The sequence below is a fragment of the Macrobrachium nipponense genome, chromosome 24 (genome assembly GCF_015104395.2).
Source record: "Macrobrachium nipponense isolate FS-2020 chromosome 24, ASM1510439v2, whole genome shotgun sequence".
Classification (NCBI taxonomy): Eukaryota; Metazoa; Arthropoda; class Malacostraca; order Decapoda; family Palaemonidae; genus Macrobrachium; species Macrobrachium nipponense.
The window spans coordinates 3,587,652-3,603,514 of record NC_061091.1 but is presented as its reverse complement, the minus strand read 5'-3'; the positions used below and the strand labels follow the sequence as shown (position 1 = coordinate 3,603,514).

Here is a 15,863-nt window from a genome sequence, read left to right as displayed (position 1 = left end):
ACATATTTCGGAGATGGAAAAAGCTACAACCTTCACTTATTTTTTATTGTATTCTTCATGAATTTGCACACATTTTGATATATGAAACTCTATAAAACGGCTAATAAGAAAAGGAGCAAATATTAGGATAATGCGATGTACGTATTTCGGAGACTTGCAGCCGCGAATCGGCGCGCGGAGTGAAGGTAAATATATTTGTCAAAAATTCACCATAAATCACAATATTGTTCTAGAGACTTAAAATTTGTTTCAAAATAAAGAAAAATGACGGAATATTACTAGGCCGTAAGAGTTTTAGCTTACAATTGCGTTTTTCGACCATTTCGGTAGAGTCAAATTTGACCGAACGTGATTTTTTTTCTATTTATCGTGATTTATATGCAAATATTTCGTAAAAAGAGAAAAGCTACAACCTTTAACCATTTTTAGTTGTATTTTACATGAAATTGCGCACATTTTCATATATAAAACTTTATGTAACAGCTAATTTTAAATGGTGCAAACATTTCGACAATCGCACAAAAAAAATTCTGATTTTTTCGGAAGAGTTACCGCGCGGACGTAAGGAAAATGTTTTATTTTTTTCATAAATTCACCATAAATCGAAATATTGTGCTAGAGACTTCCAAGTCGTTGCAAAATGAAGGTAAATTATTGAATATTACTAGAATATAAGAGTTTTAGCTTACAATTGCGTTTTTCGACCATTTCGGTAGAGTCAAAGTTGACCGAAAGTTGAAATTTTTGCACTTAACGTTATTCATATGAAAATATTTCGAAACTGATAAAAGCTACAACCATGGGTTGTTTTTTGTTGTATTGTGCATGAAATTGCGCACATTTCCATATATAAAACTTTATGTAACGGCAAATTGAAAAGGGTGCAAACATTAGGACAATCGCACGAAAAAATTTATCGGAAGAGTTATCGCACGAAAGTAAGGAAAAGGTTTTTTCATAAATTCACCATAAATCTTCAGGGTTCCTGTCTCTCTCTCTCTCTCTCTCTTTCTCTCTCGTCTCTCTCTCTTTAATACTCTCCCTTTTTAATACTGTTGAGCAGTAACAAATAAAATAATGTTTGAATGTGTTTTTATGAAATCTTCCTTGTTTTGAAAGCTGAAAATACTTACTTCCCTTTTATTGCGTTTGTCATTGGTTTGCAGTAAAGTTTGCTTCTTAACGATAAACTTTGTCAAACTTCCTCCTGTTGCTTTTGTTCCTTCTTGATCAGAAACGAGTTATTTTCTCATTCCAGATTCCTAATAAAAATTCATTCTGAGTTTAGTCAAATATGATTTTGAAAATGAACTGTCCAAAATTACAACTGCTAATCAATCTTAAAGCAGTAGTATTCAAATATTTTATGAGCAATTGACTTCTGCTTGCATTGTGGCAATTGAATAATAAAAGTAGAAAATCAAAAGATGCCATTAAGTCTCCAATTCCAAACTAATTCTAAAAGAGGTTATATAACTTCATGGGAACAGCCATCAGCATGAAAGTATTTCTATGTTTTGTTTTTAGTGTACAAATCTCAGATTGAAATTATTTCAATTTTTATTTTACTTATTTGTAGTACTGCCATCTGATTGCCTACATCATTGGTACTAGCTCTCTCTCTCTCTCTTAGTTTAAAATGACTGCTTTGTGCTTCAGTTGGCAGCTTTCCTCACTCCTACAGGTCACCTGTAGATTAAGCCTCTGTATGCGTTACCAATGTATATATACATTCTTTGAATTGCAATTCTACCTCAGCGCATAATCTCCAAAAAGCTGAAAAAACGACCTTGCCAGGATTCGAACCTGGAATCTTCTGATCCGTAGTCAGACGCGTTATCCGTTGCGCCACAAGGCCTGTGAAAACATATGCTGTCAGAGTGACACCAGACATTTGACAAAATCAGTGGACCCTTTGCTGTTTAATTCACTGATGCAACAGTAGATGGGTATGTGATACAGGACAGGATACTCTTTGTAAGTTCCCAGAAGAATTCATAGTTCCTTCTTGATCAGGAACGAGTTATTTTCTCGTTCCAGATTCCTAATAAAAACTCATTCTGAGTTTAGTCAAATATGATTTTGAAAATGAACTGTCCAAAATTACAACTGCTAATCAATCTTAAAGCAGTAGGTATTCACATATTTTATGAGCAATTGACTTCTGGTTGCATCGTGGCTCTTCGCATTTTCACAGGCCTTGTGGCGCAACGGATAATGCGTCTGACTACGGATCAGAAGATTCCAGGTTCGAATCCTGGCAAGATCGAAGAATGCTTTTTACGATATGATCTCAAGTAAGCAGCAATTGAATAATAAAAGCAGAAAAATCAAAAGATACCATTTCAATTTTGATTTTACTTATTTGTATTACTGCCATCCGATTGCCTACATCATTAGTACCAGCTCTCTCTCTCTCTCTTAGTTAAAAATGACTGCTTTGTGCTTCAGTTAGCAGCCTTCCTCACTCCTACAGGTCACCTGTAGATTAAGCCTCTGTATGTGTTACCAATGTATATATACATTTACTTGAATAGCAATTCTACCTCAGCTGCATAATCTCAAAAAAGCTGAAAAACCGACCTTGCCAGGATTCGAACCTGGAATCTTCTGATCCGTAGTCAGACGCATTATCCGTTGCACCACAAGGCCAGTGAAAATATATTGTGTTCCAATATCACCAGACATTTTAATAAATCCGTGGCTGATAATTAAAAAGAATTTCATACTAATTTGCTGTCTAATTTATTGCTATATCAGCAGAAAAATATTTTTGCCATTGCCTAAATAAATGTCAACCTATGATTGTTTCACTAGAGTAGGTACTCCTTGTAAGTTCTCAAAAATCTTTTGAATTCTTAATAGACATGAAAACAGATTTAACGTTGTTATTAACCTGTATAGATATAGATTTTTAACAGAGCAATTTTCCATGTCCTAATACTATTGTTGCTATTTTAGACTAAGCCAGGCTTTTGCTCCTTGGAGTAATTTGTGAAAAAGACAACAGATTCTTGCAGTTAAAACCAATAATGTATTTCTCAGTATTTGCTGGCCTCTCTCTCTCTCTGTCTAAAATGACTGCTTTACGCTTCATGTATATTTTGCTCGCTCCTACAAGATACATTCAGGGGATGACCCGTATATGTTCACGAACATTTTATTTATTAAGTAGTCTTACATCGTGGCTTATTAGTGAAAATATGACAAGTTGACCTTGCTAGGATTCGAACCTGGAATCTTCTGATCTGTAGTCTGGCGCATTATCCGTTGCACCACAAGCCCTATGAAAACATTGATGGTCACGAGGTTAAGACTTCTTTTGATTGCCTGAACCTTGTGAAAAGGTTTCTGAGAATTTATACCTGTAAGATATCTAATTCAATGCAGAATTAGGAAAAAAACGAGTTATCTGGTGGTATCAAGACAATTTCCATAGAAGAGAGGCAGTTATATAAACTTACTTTTTAGTTTTTAAATTGAATGCATCCTTTAAGGAAAATAACTAAATATGTAGTTATTTTGAAAAGTATATTTCCTATGCATTATCGCTATCTCACTGTTAATTGGGTGTCCCTGTCTGTGTATGTGTTCATAAGCATTTTCTTAATTATAATTTCTAACTTACTTGTATAGTGTCAATTTTATTTACTGAGTGAATTTGAAGGCTGTAGAAACATTTGCCAGTCGAGTCACTTGAAATTACTTCCAGTCGAGTAAATTGAAATTACATCACTGAGGCCATGTTATATAGCCTTATTTCATGCCATTTATTTGTCAAAATCCAACGAATCGACCTTGCCAGGATTCGAACCTGGAACTTCTGACCCGTAATCAGACCAGTCATCCGTTGCGTCACAAGGCCTGTGAAAGTGACTGAAATCTTGAAAATTCTGTGAATGCTTGAACCTGGTGTAACAGTTTCCGATAATCTAATACCTCTCAGTGGTCTGATTCATTGAAAAATTAACAATAATAAGATGCGTTATCTGAAACTGATTGAGAGTTATTTCTGGCATTTACACAACGTGTCTTATAATTTCTTAAATATTTTCCCTAAAACCAAGGCAGTAATGTCAAGGAAAATAATGACATTATGATTTTTGGTTAAGTTTTTCCCCAGTATTTTCAGCTTACCTTAAGTATTGTAATGAGTCTCTCTCTCTCTCTCTCTCTCTCTCTCTCAGATAAAGAACCTGATTTTCGATGCTGAGTAAAAAGAATTAATACTACACCATCAATTCAATTAACTTTGAAAATAAGGGATAAAGACGTTTTCATAGTTATTTTTTTATAGCAACTCTAACTTGGTTAGTAACCATTATGTTGAATAAGCAAACTGGAGGATGCAAAGACATTTCTCAGTTGTGAGTCCCTTGCAATTATGTCATTAAGGCCATCTTATATACTCTTACTTCATGTTTCTTATGAGATAAAAGTTGACAAATCGACCTTGCCAGGATTCGAACCTGGAATCTTCTGATCCGTAGTCAGACGCGTTATCCGTTGCGCCACAAGGCCTGCGAAAACATAGGTCGTCACAGTGCCACCAGACATTTGACAAAATCATTGGATGACAACTGAATAGTATTTAGGACTCTTTGCTGTTTAATTCACTGATGCAACAGTAGATGGGTATGTGATATAGGAGAGGATACTCTTTGTAAGTTCCCAGAACCATTCATAGTTTAATTAGGCAGAAAAATGAAGTTCAAGATTTTATCATTTGGATGAAAAGTAATTTTAAAAGAAGCAATATTTTCATTTCCGATTTTTTTCTTGATATCTTCAGGGTTCCTGTCTTTCTCTCTCTCTCTCTCTCTCTCTCCTCTCTCCACCCATCATCCTGCTTTCCTTTTTGTCCCTTTTAATATTGTTGAGCAGTCACAAATAAAATAATGTTTGAATTTTTGTAATTAGTTAGATGTGTTTTTATGAAATCTTTCTTGTTTTGAAAGCTGAAAATATTTACTTCCCTTTTATTGCGTTTGTCATTGGTTTGCAGTAAAGTTTGCTTCTTAACGATAAACTTTGTCAAACTTCCATCTCCTGTTGCTTTTGTTCCTTCTTGATCAGAAAAGAGTTATTTTCTCGTTCCAGATTCCTAATAAAAATTGATTCTGAGTTAGTCAAATATGATTTTGAAAATGAACTGTCCAAAATTACAACTGCTAATCAATCTTAAAGCAGTAGGTATTCATTTATTTTATGAGCAATTGATTTCTGCTTGCATCGTGGCTCCCTCGAAAGCTGAAAAATCAAAATAAATACCTTATTAATTCTCCAATTCCAAACTAAATCCTAAAAGAGGTTAATGGTATTCAAGTTTTAAACTTTATAACTTCATGGGAACAACCATCAGCATGAAAGTATTTCTATGTTTGGTTTTTAGTTTACAAATCTCAGATTGAAATTATTTCAAGTTTGATTTTACTTACTTGTAGTACCGCCATCTGATTGCCTACATCATTTGTACCAGCTCTCTCTCTCTCTCTCTCTCTCTCTCTCTCTCTCTCTCTCTCTCTCTCTCTCTCTCTCTCTCTCTCTCATTAGTTTAAAATGACTGCATTGTGCTTCTGTTTGCAGCTTTACTCACTCCTGCAGGTCACCTGTAGATTAAGCCTCTGTATGTGTTACCAATGTATATATACATTTACTTGAACAGCGATTCTACCTCAGCTGCATAATCTCAAAAAAGCTGAAAAACCGACCTTGCCAGGATTCAAACCTGGAATCTTCTGTTCCGTAGTCAGACGCGTTATCCGTTGCACCACAAGACCTGTGAAAATATTGGTTGTTACATTGCCACCAGACATTTAACTAAATCAGTGGATGAGAACTAAATAGAAATTTGGACCCTTTGCTGCTAAATTCGCTGATCTGATGATATGGCTAAACATCAGAAATAAATAGGTAATTGAATTTATATAATTAGTCATATGTATTTTTATAAATTCTTCCATATTTTAAAATTGAAAATAAATGCCTCTCTTCCATTTTGTGTTTCATAGACTTTCAGGAAATTTCTTTTTTTTTAGTTTTAAATTAATCAAAAGTTTTCTTCATTCCTGTTGTTTTGTTCCGTCTTGATCTGTAGTTATCATCTTTTTATCTTAAGGGTTCGTGTAGAAAAATTCACTCTCTGTTTAGTCAAATATGAATTTTAAAATGAACTGTGAAAAAATAGTATTCACATTTATTATGAGTAGTTGATTTCCGCTTGCATCATGGCCCTTGACATTCTCATAGGCCTTGTGGCGCAACGGATAACGCGTCTGACTACGGATCAGAAAATTCTAAGTTCGAATCCTGGCAAGGTCGAGGAATGCTTTTCATGATATGATCTCAAGTTAACAGTAACTCAATAATAAATGTTGAAAAATAAAAAAATACCGCTAAGTCTGCAATCCCTAACTAAATCCTAAAAGATGTTAATGGTATTCAAGTTTTAAACTTATATAACTTCATGGAACAACCATCAGCATGAAAGCATTTCTATGTTTTGTTTTTAGTTTACAAATCTCAGATTGAAATGATTTCAAGTTTGATTTTACTTATTTGTAGTACTGCCATCTGATTGCCTACATCATTGGTAACAGCTCTCTCTCTCTCTCTCTCTCATTAGTTTAAAATGACTGCATTGTGCTTCTGTTTGCAGCTTTCCTCACTAATACAGGTCACCTGTAGATTAAGCCTCTGTATGCGTTACCAATGTATATATACATTTACTTGAATAGCAATTCTACCTCAGCTGCATAATCTCAAAAAAGCTGAAAAAACGACCTTGCCAGGATTCGAACCTGGAATCTTCTGATCCGTAGTCAGACGCGTTATCCGTTGCGCCACAAGGCCTGTGAAAATGTACCGAGCCACGATGCAAGGAGAAGTCAATTGCTCATAAAATATATGAATACCTACTGCTTTAAGATTGATTAGCAGTTGTAATTTTGGACAGCAGGAATCTGGAACAAGAAAATAAGCTCATTTCAGATCAAGAAGGAAAAAAACTACAGGAGTTGGAAGTTTGACAAAGTCTATCGTTAAGAAGCAAAATTTACTGCAAACCAATGACAAACGCAATAAAAGGGAAGTAACTATTTTCAGCTTTCCAAACAAGAAAGATTTCATAAAAACACATCTGCCTAATTACACAAATTCAAACATTATTTTATTTGTTACTGCTCAACAGTATTAAAAGGAACTCAAAGGAAAACATGATGATGGGTGCTGAGAGAGAGAGAGAGAGAGAGAGAGAGAGAGAAAGACAGGAACCCTGAAGATATCAAGAAAACTGTCAGAGATGAAATTATTGCAACTTTTAAAATTACTTTTCGTCCAAACAGTAAAATCACGAACTTCATTTTTCTGCCTAATTAAACTATGAATGGTTCTGGGAACTTACAAAAAGTATCAACTCCTATATCACATTCCCATCTACTGTTGCATCAGTGAATTAAACAGCAAAGGGTCCACTGATTTTGTCATATGTCTGGTGGCACTTTGACAGCACATGTTTTTACAGGCCTTGTGGCGCAACGGATAATGCGTCTGACTACGGATCAGAAGATTCCAGGTTCGAATCCTGGCAAGGTCGAGGAATACTTTTGTGTACATATGTAACCTTTAGTAGACTCTTAACTGAATTATATATGTCATAAAATCAGAGGATATCATTAATCTGCAACTTTTAGCCAAGTTATTAAAGAACTTATATAGATTCATGAAGATGACTAAAGACTTCATATTCTTTTGTCCCAGAATAACATTAAATAAGTTTTAACTACTTTCTCCGGGACATATCACAATACACTCATCTCATTCTACTCAGAAATTTGTTACCTACTTATATTCATGTATGTTTTCTGAAGTAATAGCTGTAATTAGCTGCATAATCTCATTAGTAAAAAACTAACAGACCGACCTTGCCAGGATTCGAACCTGGAATCTTCTGATCCGTAGTCAGACGCGTTATCCGTTGCGCCACAAGGCCTGCGAAAACAAAATTTGTCACAGTGCCACCAGACGTTTGACTAAATTAGTGTATGAGAAATGAAAATAAATTTGGACCCTTTGTTGTCTAATTCACTGATGATATTGCTAAACAATCACAAATAAATAAATCGTTGAATTTATATAATTAATCATATGCATTTTCATAAATTCTTCCATATTTTAAAATTGAAAATAAATGATTCCCTTTCATTTTGTGTTTCATAAATTTTCAGTAAATTTCTTTTCTTAAATTTTAAATTAGTCAAAAGTTTTCATCGTTCCTGTTGGTTTGTTCCTTCTTGATCAGTAGTTATCTTTTTATCTTCAGGGTTCATGTAGAAAATCACTGTGAGTTTAGTAAAATATGAATTTTAGAATGAACTGTATAACAACAGTAGGTGTTCATATATATTAAGAGCAGTTGATTTCTGCTTGCATCATGGCGCTTGGCATTTTCACAGGCCATGTGGTGCAACGGATAATGCGTCTGACTACGGATCAGAAGATTCCAGGTTCGAATCCTGGCAAGGTCGCGGAATACTTTTGATAATTTAACCTTGAGTAGACTCTTAACTGAATTATATTATATATGTTGTAAAATCAGAAGATATCATTAACATGCAACTTTTAGCTAAGTTATGAGAGAACTTGGTGGTGGTTACACTGCAAATTTATAGAGCTTTATGAAGATGACCAAAAACTTCATATTTTGTTGCCCCTGAATAAAATTAAATCAGTTTTGACCATTTTGTCCAGGACATATCACAATACAATCATCTCATTGCCTCTGAAATTTGTTACCTACTTATATTCATGTATGTTTTCTTAAGTGATAGCTGTAATTAGCTGCATAGTCTCATTAGTATAAAAGCTGTCAAATCGACCTTGCCAGGATTCGAACCTGGAATCTTCTGATCCGTAGTCAGACGCATTATCCGTTGCACCACAAGGCCAGTGAAAATATATTGTGTTCCAATATCACCAGACATTTTAATAAATCCGTGGCTGATATTTAAAAAGAATTTCATACTAATTTGCTGTCTAATTTATTGCTATATCAGCAGAAAAATATTTTTGCCATTGCCTAAATAAATGTCAACCTATGATTGTTTCACTAGAGTAGGTACTCCTTGTAAGTTCTCAAAAATCTTTTGAATTCTTAATAGACATGAAAACAGATTTAACGTTGTTATTAACCTGTATAGATATAGATTTTTAACAGAGCAATTTTCCATGTCCTAATACTATTGTTGCTATTTTAGACTAAGCCAGGCTTTTGCTCCTTGGAGTAATTTGTGAAAAAGACAACAGATTCTTGCAGTTAAAACCAATGTATTTCTCAGTATTTGCTGGCCTCTCTCTCTCTCTCAAATGACTGCTTTACGCTTCATATAAGTTTTGCTCGCTCTTACAAGATACATTCAGTGGATGACCTGTATGTGTTCATGAACTTTTTATTTATTAAGTAGTCTTACATCGTGGCTTATTAGAGAAAATATGACAAGTCGACCATACCAGGATTCGAACCTGGAATCTTCTATTTCATAGTCAGACACATTATCCGTTGCACCACAAGCCCTGTGAAATCATTGACGGTCACGAGGTTAAGACTTCTTTTGATTGCCTGAACCTTGTGAAAAGGTTTCTGAGAATTTATACCAGTAAGATATCTAATTCAATGCAGAATTAGGAAAAAAACGAGTTATCTGGTGGTATCAAGACCATTTCCATAGAAGAGAGGCAGTTATATAAACTTACTTTTTAGTTTTTAAATTGAATGCATCCTTTAAGGAAAATAACTAAATATGTAGTTATTTTGAAAAGTATATTTCCTATGCATTATCGCTATCTCACTGTTAATTGGGTGTCCCTGTCTGTGTATGTGTTCATAAGCATTTTCTTAATTATAATTTCCAACTTACTTGTATAGTGACAATTTTATTTACTGGGTGAATTTGAAGGCTGTAGAAACATTTGCCAGTCGAGTCACTTGAAATTACTTCCAGTCGAGTAAATTGAAATTACATCACTGAGGCCATGTTATATAGCCTTATTTCATGCCATTTATTTGTCAAAATCCAACGAATCGACCTTGCCAGGATTCGAACCTGGAACTTCTGACCCGTAATCAGACCAGTCATCCGTTGCGTCACAAGGCCTGTGAAAGTGACTGAAATCTTGAAAATTCTGTGAATGCTTGAACCTGGTGTAACAGTTTCCGATAATCTAATACCTTTCAGTGGTCTGATTCATTGCAAAATTAACAATAATAAGATGCGTTATCTGAAACTGATTGAAAGTTATTTCTGGCATTTACACAACGTGTCTTATAATTTCTTAAATATTTTCCCTAAAACCAAGGCAGTAATGTCAAGGAAAATAATGACATTATGATTTTTGGTTAAGTTTTTCCCCAGTATTTTCAGCTTACCTTAAGTATTGTAATGAGTCTCTCTCTCTCTCTCTCTCTCTCTCTCTCTCTCTCTCTCTCTCTCTCTCTCTCAGATAAAGAATCTGATTTTCGATGCTGAGTAAAAAGAATTAATACTACACCATCAATTCAATTAACTTTGAAAATAAGGGATAAAGACGTTTTCATAGTTATTTTTTTATAGCAACTCTAACTTGGTTAGTAACCATTATGTTGAATAAGCAAACTGGAGGATGCAAAGACATTTCTCAGTTGTGAGTCCCTTGCAATTATCATTAAGGCCATCTTATATACTCTTACTTCATGTTTCTTATGAGATAAAAGTTGACAAATCGACCTTGCCAGGATTCGAACCTGGAATCTTCTGATCCGTAGTCAGACGCGTTATCCGTTGCGCCACAAGGCCTGCGAAAACATAGGTCGTCACAGTGCCACCAGACATTTGACAAAATCATTGGATGACAACTGAATAGTATTTAGGACTCTTTGCTGTTTAATTCACTGATGCAACAGTAGATGGGTATGTGATATAGGAGAGGATACTCTTTGTAAGTTCCCAGAACCATTCATAGTTTAATTAGGCAGAAAAATGAAGTTCAAGATTTTATCATTTGGATGAAAAGTAATTTTAAAAGAAGCAATATTTTCATTTCCGATTTTTTTCTTGATATCTTCAGGGTTCCTGTCTTTCTCTCTCTCTCTCTCTCTCTCTCTCTCTCTCCACCCATCATCCTGCTTTCCTTTTTGTCCCTTTTAATATTGTTGAGCAGTCACAAATAAAATAATGTTTGAATTTTTGTAATTAGTTAGATGTGTTTTTATGAAATCTTTCTTGTTTTGAAAGCTGAAAATATTTACTTCCCTTTTATTGCGTTTGTCATTGGTTTGCAGTAAAGTTTGCTTCTTAACGATAAACTTTGTCAAACTTCCATCTCCTGTTGCTTTTGTTCCTTCTTGATCAGAAAAGAGTTATTTTCTCGTTCCAGATTCCTAATAAAAATTGATTCTGAGTTAGTCAAATATGATTTTGAAAATGAACTGTCCAAAATTACAACTGCTAATCAATCTTAAAGCAGTAGGTATTCATTTATTTTATGAGCAATTGACTTCTGCTTGCATCGTGGCTCCCCTCGAAAGCTGAAAAATCAAAATATACCATTAATTCTCCAATTCCAAACTAAATCCTAAAAGAGGTTAATGGTATTCAAGTTTTAAACTTTATAACTTCATGGGAACAACCATCAGCATGAAAGTATTTCTATGTTTGGTTTTTAGTTTACAAATCTCAGATTGAAATTATTTCAAGTTTGATTTTACTTACTTGTAGTACCGCCATCTGATTGCCTACATCATTTGTACCAGCTCTCTCTCTCTCTTCTCTCTCTCTCTCTCTCTCTCTCTCTCATTAGTTTAAAATGACTGCATTGTGCTTCTGTTTGCAGCTTTACTCACTCCTGCAGGTCACCTGTAGATTAAGCCTCTGTATGTGTTACCAATGTATATATACATTTACTTGAACAGCGATTCTACCTCAGCTGCATAATCTCAAAAAAGCTGAAAAACCGACCTTGCCAGGATTCAAACCTGGAATCTTCTGTTCCGTAGTCAGACGCGTTATCCGTTGCGCCACAAGGCCTATTAAAGTTAAAAAAATCTTGAGGTTGAGAATTCCTTGTATGTCTGAACCATGTGGAAAGGTTTTGTGGAACTTCTTACCTCTGAGAGATCAAAGTCTTAGCAGAACTAGCAAAAAAAATATGATTTATCTGAAACTTATTCAGAGTTATTGATTATAATGAGACCATATGTATTATAATTTTCCGAATTTTTCCCTAAAACTGGGGCGGTTATGACCAGTTCTTAAATTGAAGGTTTCTTTTAAAAAAAATAACTTGAATTTGTTTATTGTTAAACTCTCTCTCTCTCTCTCTCTCTCTCTCTCTCTCTCTCTCTCTCTCTCTCTCTCTCTCTCTCGCAGAAACACAATGCTTCATTTGTTTCACACATTCCTATAGGTCATTAAAAAAAGTTAAGTATAGCTATCTTAGTTTTACCAGACCACTGAGCTGATTAACAGCTCTCCTAGGGTTGGCCCGAAGGATTAGATATTTTTACGTGGCTAGGAACCAATTGGTTACCTAGCAACGGGACCTACAGCTTATTGTGGAATTAGAACCACATTACATCGAGAAATGAATTTCTATCACCAGAAATAAATTCCTCTGGTTCTGCGTTGGCCAAGCCAGCAGGGTATGCTCCAGTTTTACCTGTGTTCATGAATATCTTTTTATTTTTTCTTATAATTGTAAGTCACTTATGTAATGTCCATTTTGTATAATCAAGGACTTTCGTGTATACTGAAATATTACTCAGCTGAGTGAAACTAGGCATTCAAGCTAAGATATATCATAGTCTTACCTTTTGCCAAAATCTGACAAATCTGGGAACTTACAGTGAGTATCCACTCCTTTGCATCAGTGAATTAGAAAGCAGAGGGTTCAAAATTCCATTCATTTCTCATCCACCAATTTAATCAAATGTCTGGTGGCACTGTGATGGCAGTTGTTTTCACAGGCCTTGTGGCGCAACGGATAACGCGTCTGACTACGGATCAGAAGATTCCAGGTTCGAATCCTGGCAAGGTCGATTTCTCAGCCTTTTTGTGAGATTATGCAGCTGGGGTAGGACTGCTATTCGAGTAAATGTACATATACACAGGTAACACATACAGAGGCTTAATCTACAGGTGACCTGTAGGAGTGAGCACAGCTGCAAACAGAAGATGCAGTAGTTCTTTTAAAATAATGAGAGAGAGAGAGAGAGAGAGAGAACTGGTACCAATGATGTAAGCAATCAGACAGCAATATTACAAATAAGTAAAATCAAAATTGAAATAATTTCAACCAGTGATTTGTACACTAAAAACAAAATATAAGAAATACTTCTTGCTGGTGGTTGTTGCCATAAAGCAATTTAAATTTAATGATTAAAAACTGTCATCTTCTTTTTGGAGATGGTTAGGACTTGCATATTTAATGGCATCTTTAGGTTTTACAATGTTACTGATTATTCATCTACTTTATATGAGCTCATCATCGTGAAAAGCACTTCTCGACCTTGCCAGGATTCGAACCTGGAATCTTCAGATCCGAAGTCAGACGCGTTATCCGTTGCGCCACAAGGACTGTAACTAATGAGGAAATCTTGAGGTTGATAATTCCTTGTATGTCTGAACCATGATGCAATCAGAATTTATTTGCTCTAGCTTCAAATTTTATTTAGATTAATTTTATTTAAATTAATTTTCTATAGTTAATTCAAAAAGCATTTTACTAAACTGAACAAAGGAAAAAACATTCAAGATTACATTATTTTCATTAAATTTATAATTAAGAAAACAAATTTACTGAAAAACTGTGAAAAACGAAACTGAAGGTATAAACTTATTTTCAACTTTTGAAAGCTGAAAGATTTTGTAAACCTACGTATATAATGACTCATTAAAAAAATTCAATAATTATTTTAATAGTGATCGCTTAACAATTTTATTACATGATAATGGATGCAGAGAGAGAGAGAGAGAGAGAGAGAGAGAGAGAGAGAGAGAGAGAGAGAGAGAGAGAGAGAGAGAGAGAGGTGGATTAACAGGAAATTACAGATACGGAGAAAACCACTGGCAGATGAAAAAAATTGCTGTTAAAATTGTATATTTAACCTAACCAACAAGTACATAAACGATAATATTTTGTCTATTTAAGCTATTGAATGCTGGTGACAACTTACATGGAATATCCGCTCTAAGTAGAACCGTCACATGGCGGAAATTAATTCAGAATTCGGATTAATATTAGCCAAATGTCTAACACAACACTCGGATAACCATCGTTTCCACAGGCCTAACTTTGACTTCGTCTTCAATTACAACATTTTCTGATTTTACAATGAAATATCACGTAAAAAAGGAGGTGGGGGCATGACACTGGGACCATGAACAGGCATACGGCTGAAGATACAGTTGGCACATACCATTAGGTGTTGCTAAAGACAGCCATTTCCTGACTGATGAATACTAAAGACTAACAGCTAAGCAACTTGCAAAATAAAACTAACAAATAATGGATGTTTTCCCCCTTTTTTTTAAAAGCTGACCGCACGCATCACTCATTTCTTGATTGAAGCAATCACAGATCTAGTGATTGAAGCAATCACAAATCTAGTGATTGAAGCAATCACAGATCTAGTGATTGAAGCAATCACAGATCTAGTGATTGAAGCAATCTCAAATCTAGTGACTGAAGCAGTCACAAATCTAGTGATTGAAGCAGTCACAGATCTAGTGGTTGAGGCAATCACAGATCTAGTGATTGAAGCAATCACAGATCTAGTGATTGAAGCAGTCACAAATCTAGTGATTGAAGCAATCACAGATCTAGAGTTTGAAGCAATCACAGATCTAGTGATTGAAGCAATCACAAATCTAGTGATTGAAGCAATCACAAATCTAGTGACTGAAGCAATCACAAATCCAGTTTTTGAAGCAATCACAAATCTAGTGACTTCAGGAAACGTGACATGTCCATAAGCCCTGTGACGTCAGAAGATTCCACATTTGAGTCGCAGGAAGTTCTGGGAAATATTTATCCTTGACGGCCTAATCCAACGAAATTAAGAAAAAGAAACTGGCTGAATTTGAATAACCCTCTTCGACCCTACCTTTAGTTTGAAAAGAAAATACATCTCCAGCTTTCAAGGGTGCGAGTTTGTTCAACATTTTGATGATTAGTGGAACACATTGGATAACTGTTTCAATTTTGCTCGCTTGACGATACAGAGAGAGAGAGAGAGAGAGAGAATACGTGAGGAGGGAAACATAGCTATTAAATATTAAATAAAGTATGAAATATGTATACGTCTCATAACCCATAATAAATGAGATCGAAAAAAGTACAATACTGATTCAGTTTATCATCCACTGACTGATTAAAGCAGAGTCAAGCCTCTGGTGACGATGGAATACCGTACACAAACACAGGCCTTGTGGCGCAACGGATAACGCGTCTGACTACGGATCAGAAGATTCCAGGTTCGAATCCTGGCAAGGTCGGGAGTATCTTTTGACGATCTAGGCAGGAAAAGATATTCTGTTTACATGGCGACTTCGGAATGGGATGGAAGGCAAAATTCAGACTAAGGACTGGGACCTGTGAGATCATTCAACAGTGAAAGGGAAGTTGAGAGTGAAAAGGTTTGAAAGGTGTAACGGAAGGAAAACCTGAGTTGCACGCAAGTATGACACAAGAGGATATGAAAGGTAGTTAGGTAAAATAAAATGAAAGGGGGTGCAGCTAGCGACCGGAAGAACTCTTCAAATCACCTCCAAAAGTAATGTCTACATTGCTCCGCGTGAGGTGCACTGGCAGCACTAAACCACCACCCCCTC

General features: G+C 35.2%; 13 non-coding genes across 13 annotated transcripts; 4 read left to right on the top strand and 9 right to left on the bottom strand.

The window, feature by feature from the left end:
* Positions 1 to 1,785: 1,785 nt before the first annotated feature.
* On the bottom strand, positions 1,786 to 1,858 carry Trnar-acg (transfer RNA arginine (anticodon ACG)). The gene has a single exon. It is a non-coding gene; the product is annotated as a tRNA-Arg (tRNA).
* A 338-nt stretch (positions 1,859 to 2,196) lies between these two features.
* Positions 2,197 to 2,269, top strand: Trnar-acg (transfer RNA arginine (anticodon ACG)). The gene has a single exon. It is a non-coding gene; the product is annotated as a tRNA-Arg (tRNA).
* Positions 2,270 to 2,579: 310 nt separating this feature from the next.
* On the bottom strand, positions 2,580 to 2,652 carry Trnar-acg (transfer RNA arginine (anticodon ACG)). The gene has a single exon. It is a non-coding gene; the product is annotated as a tRNA-Arg (tRNA).
* Positions 2,653 to 4,448: 1,796 nt separating this feature from the next.
* Positions 4,449 to 4,521, bottom strand: Trnar-acg (transfer RNA arginine (anticodon ACG)). The gene has a single exon. It is a non-coding gene; the product is annotated as a tRNA-Arg (tRNA).
* Positions 4,522 to 6,779: 2,258 nt separating this feature from the next.
* Trnar-acg (transfer RNA arginine (anticodon ACG)) lies at positions 6,780 to 6,852 on the bottom strand. The gene has a single exon. It is a non-coding gene; the product is annotated as a tRNA-Arg (tRNA).
* A 669-nt stretch (positions 6,853 to 7,521) lies between these two features.
* Positions 7,522 to 7,594, top strand: Trnar-acg (transfer RNA arginine (anticodon ACG)). The gene has a single exon. It is a non-coding gene; the product is annotated as a tRNA-Arg (tRNA).
* A 323-nt stretch (positions 7,595 to 7,917) lies between these two features.
* On the bottom strand, positions 7,918 to 7,990 carry Trnar-acg (transfer RNA arginine (anticodon ACG)). The gene has a single exon. It is a non-coding gene; the product is annotated as a tRNA-Arg (tRNA).
* An 882-nt stretch (positions 7,991 to 8,872) lies between these two features.
* Trnar-acg (transfer RNA arginine (anticodon ACG)) lies at positions 8,873 to 8,945 on the bottom strand. The gene has a single exon. It is a non-coding gene; the product is annotated as a tRNA-Arg (tRNA).
* Positions 8,946 to 10,756: 1,811 nt separating this feature from the next.
* On the bottom strand, positions 10,757 to 10,829 carry Trnar-acg (transfer RNA arginine (anticodon ACG)). Its single transcript has one exon. It is a non-coding gene; the product is annotated as a tRNA-Arg (tRNA).
* Positions 10,830 to 11,986: 1,157 nt separating this feature from the next.
* On the bottom strand, positions 11,987 to 12,059 carry Trnar-acg (transfer RNA arginine (anticodon ACG)). The gene has a single exon. It is a non-coding gene; the product is annotated as a tRNA-Arg (tRNA).
* Positions 12,060 to 12,996: 937 nt separating this feature from the next.
* Positions 12,997 to 13,069, top strand: Trnar-acg (transfer RNA arginine (anticodon ACG)). Its single transcript has one exon. It is a non-coding gene; the product is annotated as a tRNA-Arg (tRNA).
* Positions 13,070 to 13,535: 466 nt separating this feature from the next.
* On the bottom strand, positions 13,536 to 13,608 carry Trnar-ucg (transfer RNA arginine (anticodon UCG)). The gene has a single exon. It is a non-coding gene; the product is annotated as a tRNA-Arg (tRNA).
* A 1,846-nt stretch (positions 13,609 to 15,454) lies between these two features.
* Positions 15,455 to 15,527, top strand: Trnar-acg (transfer RNA arginine (anticodon ACG)). The gene has a single exon. It is a non-coding gene; the product is annotated as a tRNA-Arg (tRNA).
* The last annotated feature ends 336 nt before the right edge of the window (positions 15,528 to 15,863 follow it).